This window comes from Haemaphysalis longicornis, unplaced genomic scaffold, assembly GCF_048455015.1.
Source record: "Haemaphysalis longicornis isolate Haplotype H1 unplaced genomic scaffold, Haemaphysalis longicornis Haplotype H1 scaffold_14, whole genome shotgun sequence".
Classification (NCBI taxonomy): domain Eukaryota; kingdom Metazoa; phylum Arthropoda; class Arachnida; order Ixodida; family Ixodidae; genus Haemaphysalis; species Haemaphysalis longicornis.
The window spans coordinates 60218412-60225215 of NW_027526245.1; the positions used below are offsets into that span (position 1 = coordinate 60218412).

The 6804-nt window shown below is 43.4% G+C and overlaps 1 long non-coding RNA gene across 3 annotated transcripts; it reads right to left on the minus strand.

Moving 5' to 3' along the window:
• Positions 1 to 877: 877 nt before the first annotated feature.
• Positions 878 to 6101, minus strand: LOC144165300 (uncharacterized). Of its 3 annotated transcripts, XR_013321454.1 has the most exons (6): positions 5757 to 6101; positions 5215 to 5301; positions 4559 to 4654; positions 4153 to 4441; positions 1911 to 2035; positions 881 to 1347 (listed from the first exon to the last, which is right to left on the minus strand). It is a non-coding gene; the product is annotated as an uncharacterized LOC144165300 (long non-coding RNA). The 3 variants fall into 3 exon arrangements; XR_013321453.1 differs by lacking the exon at positions 5757 to 6101 and having other exon boundaries at positions 882 to 1347; positions 4559 to 5740; XR_013321452.1 differs by lacking the exon at positions 5757 to 6101 and having other exon boundaries at positions 878 to 1347; positions 4153 to 5741.
• Between the last annotated feature and the right edge of the window lie 703 nt (positions 6102 to 6804).

The window sequence follows — 6804 nt, forward strand, 5'->3', positions numbered from 1 at the left end:
GTCCAGCGGCGACGGCTGGAGGGCTGAAGCCTGTTCGCATACATTTCTACGCAATATACAACCAAATATTTCAGGTTTACCTGCAAGAAAAAGATGCCTTCAACAACCGCATGCTGTCAAGAAGAGGTGGAACCAGCAGTCGTGGCGCTGAGCTAAAATTGCCTAATTACTGGACAATGTTTAGCCTTTTTTATACCGAGAGTTTTCACTTAAGATTTAGCATGTAAAGAAAGCATGGTTTTCGGTACAAAACGTGAAATGCTTAGTGAAATGCTGTCGTGCGGCAGATAAAGTGGAATTTACTTCACGCTTAAATTGATTCTCTGAACGACGTCTTCATCCGGAAGGACACGTGAAATTTACAGTAAGTGGCGTTCTAACGCACAAAAGAGAACAGAAAGCCCATAATGATCTGCCAGTTGCAAAAAGAGAATGCAGAAAAATTTCCAGCGAATTATTCAGAAACTTTCAGTGAAAAATGCTAGAAATAATTGAATATCTGAACATAGAAATCAGACTTTTTTTCTTAGTACTGAACATCACAGAGCGAAGAACATGAACCACGCTGATAATGTGTTACATGACACAATTAATCAAACCGTGCTTTAAAAATACCACGTTAAAGATGGGTGCGCGATTTTGATCTGTGACCTAGATAACAATGAGTGCAGGTGTTGAGGTTATACCAAGAAAAAAGCTTTGTATAATTATTTTTGCATATATACCAATTGCAGCAAGACTATGCGCCGTTGCACGGCAATTTCATATATGAAATTATTCAGGAAAACTCCACTGAGGATAAACGCTGTCTATTGGCACTTATAAAAGTACTGTACCAAGTCACCATTGAAGTTGAATGTTATTTTTATTTTCACGTTTTAAAGGAGTGTACAAATAGTGATACCGAGGATGTCCCGTAGTTAAAAAACTGTCGGGGGGACCTCCTGTAACACAGTTCACAACGGAGCAGCGTAGAGTAGGCAACAAAAAACACATCAAACGAAAATGAGCAAAAACAGGCAGAAAGCAATGCAGATATGTATATACATACATACTCACACATTTATACATTCATTTGTAGATATACAAATATATGCACATAAAATTGCAGTAAAAACAATTCGACGTAAGAACACAATCACGGGAAAAAAATGGCACTACAACAAAAACGTTTATACATTAGGCCAAGGTAGATAATAGAAAAGTTTTAATTGGTTTCGGAAAAAATTGGAAGAGCGAATTGATTTGAGGGGGGTCGGTAGTTCATTCCACATTGAAATGGCAGCGAATACGACAGTTTGTTTGCCGTAGTTTCAGCGAAGGTTTGGTAAATTAGGTTCTTGTGTTCTGAAAAGCGGGTGTTGTTGGAGTTAAAAAAAGTAACGACTGGTCGATGCAGGTGTGCATGGATTCATTATTTCTAGCGCATTATTGTTTTTAATACGTTGGTACTTTCGGTCCGGGGTATTCTGAAAACGATGTTGTTTGTTTACTGTAACCTCTAAAAATGATAAATTGTCATATAAACTATTATCCTAGAGTTGGCGAAACTTTTTCGAACGTAGTACTGCTGAGTAGGGAACAAATGTTTGCAATACATTACGTACACAGTTCTTTTGTTCACATAAAAACGTCCAGTATTTTCTTTACTGATTGCAGCTAGCTTTTCGTTTTTCACCCATGCAACTAGAATTTTTGCTGAATATGTTTGCAGCTGGTGATATATTTAAATGATACTAACAAATAAAATCAAGTCAAAACAAACATTATATACTAATTTGTGATTTGTTTATTTGTTACTTTGTGACCTAAATGTTTTGTGCCGCATTATCCCTAGATTGTGTGATAATCGCAAATGAGCTAATTATTGTTCTTTAAAAATGCCACGTATCAGGATACGTTGAACGTACCTGGGAAATATTCTGGGTGAACCTCCAAGTTTCGGGCACGATTAAGAATTTCCTTTGTGTTCAGAAACTTTTTTAGGCTGTTGAAGTCGTTTACAACAACCATGTCCCAGCCGTTCAACTTCAGTCTGGATAGCCATAGAAGACAAGAAGAAAATACACGGATTAACTACTTTCGTGCAATTGCGTTTTTCCGCTTATATGTTAGTGTAACACAAATTTGGTGCAATGATATTTTTTCTCATTTAGAAAGTTGTGCACTTTAATTGATTTTCCGTAGTTATATCACGTTTTCCTTTCAGCCTACAGTAACAACAAGCTATGCAGAAGAAAATATTTGCAGAACAATAGCTGATTTCATCGAAATGGTACAGATAGATCTTTTGAAGTATTTTTTTTTTTGTTATGAGACAGACAAGACACGTGTATATGCATGCTGTTCGGCATTTATTGAGTAAAACGTAGTTATCTTTCTTGTAAAAAATCTCTCCCGTTTGATAAGAACCGTTCTATGTTTACGTTGTCGTATGACTATAACCCCTTACTTTATAACCTGAACCAAAAACAATACCACGTTTATAAACAGACCACCTTGCTTACCTTTCATAGTCCGTAACTATTTCGCGTAAAACAAGTGGTAATATTCCTTTAAAATTAACAGAAACTAATGGTGTAAGAAATTCAATCTTTTTCATTCCCGGAGGTTTATATACTACTCTTTTTATGAAATTTCTGCGAAAGCTAATAACGCCAATAAAACGCTACACAGGAACACTTTTGTCTTACAACAATTTTGAGTCTCCTCAAGAGATTTTAGAGTGACGCTAACACTGAACTAATGCTTAATGCTTTTTGTGTACTGATCTGCCTCTACACTAACTACAAATAATTATAGCTCCCGGGCTAACCAAACAGTATGTCTTTCGTGTGTTCCGGAGAACTTCAATTATGATAGCTCCAGGCGAGCCCTTACGGTATTTTGTCAGGTAACACCGCGATATAATAATAGCCTAACTGAGTTTCTAGATTCTGCTTGTCCTATGTGTGAAATTGAAAAGTACGAAGCTTATTTGCAAGCATCCGCGAGCAATCGGGCCCTCCGAAGTGGGCCGTGTATACACCCGTACTTCTGCACCGTCGTCGCCCAAAGCTTCCAACACTTGTAGGCTGACGCTGCTTAAGAGCACTTATCGATGCCAGCACGTGCGGTTGCAATTTTGTTTTCCGCCTAGCAAACACTAACTCTGGCTGAAAACGATTGTGTGTAGAAAATTGCTCTGCGGATCATCGTCCGCGCTACACTTGAATGCGGGGATGGAACAACTGCCACCGCAGTTTGAAGCCCAGCGTCCAACGCCCGTGCCGGCCACGGGTAAAGGCAGCTGACTTGTTGGCTTCTTAACCAGCGCCACGGAAGCGACCTTTCACATTATGCAACAAGAGCCAATGCCTGGATATATACTAAACGCTGGTTAGGTCGTGACTGAGTAGACCCGCTTGCAGGTGCCTAATGTGCTCATAAAAGGTTGCCTTCAAGGAAAGCGCCGTAAGGAAGGAGGAAACGCACAGTGCCTATGCCCTATTTTTGTCGTATTTACAACATTAGCAAACCTGCGTTACGGCCGCACTTTGGTTGCTTTTGAAAGACGGGGTAATGCTTAGGCGAAACGCAAATATGTACAAACTTGTCGAAAACTTCACGTATTATCATTATATTACCTTCAATCCCACACGAAAAATTACGGTCTGCATTACACAATTGCATTCGAAGACGTGAGCTTTCGCTGTGTTTCTATTTGTCTGGACGCTGTTGGCCACTGGGGTTTTTATACAAAACTTTTGTAAAAGCGGAACACATCAAGTTGCTTTGTCCCGTTTGAGTTTTTGTAGGCCTAACGCCAAAGTACTTTCCTCGACCATTGTCCTTCACACAAGCTGACGCACCATATGTGCCTACAAGCAATAGAAAGAAAGGATTAGACCAGCTTGAAGTTCCGCTTACTACTTCTTTATGCAAACCAGTAACTAATAACCATCTATAACCCCAACTGCACAAAGATGTCAATCAACTCGACTACATTGGCCAAACCTAGTAACAAGATTTACTATTTGCACACGGAGGTTTTTCTTCGGAAAACTTCTTCCAAGCTCGAAACAATTCCGGACTACACAAATCGCTGTTTCTAGACCTACAGGCTCCTTTAGAAGCTACTTATCACCTAGAGATACAAGGCTTGCAACCTACCTATACACCGGACCATACGTTCGGGCCCACTCAAGGGCTTTTGTCTTGAAGAAGTTGTAGGTCTGGACTTCGACATGTCCCCAAAAACTACTGGCTGGTGGCATGGGCGGGAGTCGCGCTCCAGGTGGAAGTTGAGGCCTGAGAAAAAGGCCTAAAAGACGCTGAACAGCGAACCAGACCAGAGGTGCAAACAACAAGCTAGTTACGATGGCTGCTGTCAAGCCCATGACTGCGGACACCCCGCTGTTCCTCCTTACTCAGTGCACTTGTGTGATGGCTGCGAAGAAATCTGAAAACAAAAATTGCACCAAAAAAGAGACAGATAAAGTCCACAAACCTCTATTTGTTTGCAAAATAGTATTTTTATGTGGCTTAATTTTTGGGCAGCTATTTCGAGCCTACATACCACGTGGTGTTTCCGGTGAGGGCACTTATACGTTTTTTTTCATCAAGCTCAGTAGTACTGCACCTCGAAAGCCGCATTAGCGTGAACATGTCGAGGCTGAAAAGCTGTTTTGGAACAGCAAAATGAAACAGGTTTTGCGTACAGCCTTAAAAGGATTGACCTCCTGGAACAAGAAGAAACTTTACTGTTGTGGACCTATTTTTACCGACTATGAACTATCTTGCGGAACGGGGGAAATGTTAGATCCCAAGCCAGGCATATGCTGTGCCGCAAAGAAAGCGTTGCAGCGTTGCGAATCCACAATGAACTGGATTTGTACGTTCAAGCTGTGCCGCAGGGCTGAGGTGTTTAAGACGCTTTAAAGCGAACCATCACCGCCTAGTGATCATAGCCCTCTTGGAGCTCCAGCTTTGGTATTAACTGCGAGGCTCGCGGCAAGTATATCATCCGAAGAGACACGTACTAGATGGCCATGTTGGAATTTGGCCGATCCGTGGTCATGGTGCCAGCTGGAGAAGCTGTCGGCTGGCCAGCAAGTAGGGTGTGCTGTAGCGCTAGCGCGTTTCTAGAGCGGCAGACACGAACATTGCCGGCGCGGGACGGTGGTAAATCTTCCGCTGGCTATGCGCCAGTCGTGATCATCATTGTGGATTTACCCTGTCAGTAAAAGTGATCATCCCCGCTATGGGAAGTCATGGCTTCGGTCTCGCTGCGGTCGTTCCGCCGTAAACACCAAGGGTACACTGTAAAGAAGTTAAGTAAACAAGAAACAGTTCCACGCATATGTGGGGCACGAAACAACTCCGATATTCGCAGACCAGGCCCCGGATGCTCCGCTGTTTCGGTAACGGATTTGGCTGCTTTAGAAGTGTTCGTTCCGTGTAAGTGAAGCCATCCGGCGAATAACACGGATACTCAGAATTGGAACCACGTTGTTGACTTCAAAGACTCGGGTCACCAATGAATATGCACGCGGAAACAGATCTCACGGTGTCATCACGACATTGTAATGATACTCCTTGTTCACCGCACGAGCGGGCATTTAAACACCTGCGCTAACCTGGAAGAACAAAAAACTTGCGAAGATACTACTAAGACGCGCAACGCTTGAACCATCAGCGAAGCTGTCAAATTTCCTTTACGTGAGCACCGAAGGACGGGCCACCACACATTTGGACGTTTCAAATTGTTCACTTACATATTCCGCCATCGCTTGGCATTGTGCTAGTAGTAGTCGTGGTCATATGCATCGATATTGTGGTGTTTGTCATGCAAGCATCAGATCCGATGTAGCGCTCGACGACAGCTGGTCGCCACGGCGGCGCGTAAAGGCACGACACATGCGCGGCGTTTCTGCAGTCGCGTCGAGGTTTTGTGGATCGAGTTTTGCGACAGCTGTGGCGCTGTTACAACACCAGTGGCTTTACGGGAGTTTTGCCAGCTTTTTTTCTAAAGCCACTGTGCAAGCCAAAGGCACCCGACGGTTGCTGCGATAGCACGCGCTCTCCAGCGCAAGCCATATTCTCGCTACTCTGGGCTTTCTCCCGTTTTTGTTTTGCTAAAGCCACTACACGTGCCGAGGACGATTCGAGGCTGCCGGGAAGCAGGCTTGGTATTTTTAACCCGCCACCGGTCACACACTGCGGTGAGCTGCAACAGCTCCGCTGTAAAAAGAACAAAACGTCCGCCGGAATCCGGCTACACCTACACCTGCACCTGTTTGAATTTGCATTCTACTTATTTATCTTGTGTCTCTCGGCCCGTGTTGCAGCTGTGCGTGCGGAAACCTTGCCATCCGACTAGTCCGTTCCGAAATGTACCGCGAAGCGAGAAAAATCCTTCACTTCTGCCGTGATCCTGACTTAGACCAAGTCTGCTAAGATCCAGCCGTTCATTTTATTTACAACTAAATGACTAGGTAATATAAGGAGAAACGCCGTTCTTCATGCAGTTCGTCTTCCACGGCTAGGAACTACTTAGCGCTCCTTCTGTGGCAGGGGAAGTCGTTTTACGATTTTCGCAATACGAAGTTTTCAAGCGTTCGCTTTTTTTGTGCCGTTTGGCACCGCTGCTCTTATCAGGCTAATCCGTCGAATGACCCGGAGTTACTAGGCGATATATGGTTGACGTGTTTGTTTTTGTTTGTACTCGCGTATCCAACAACCGAGCCGCGTCTTCAGCTGATAATTCAGGCCGTTCCCTCTCGATGATCGGCTCTTCATTCTTAGCGGAGGGCGGTTTTTCTT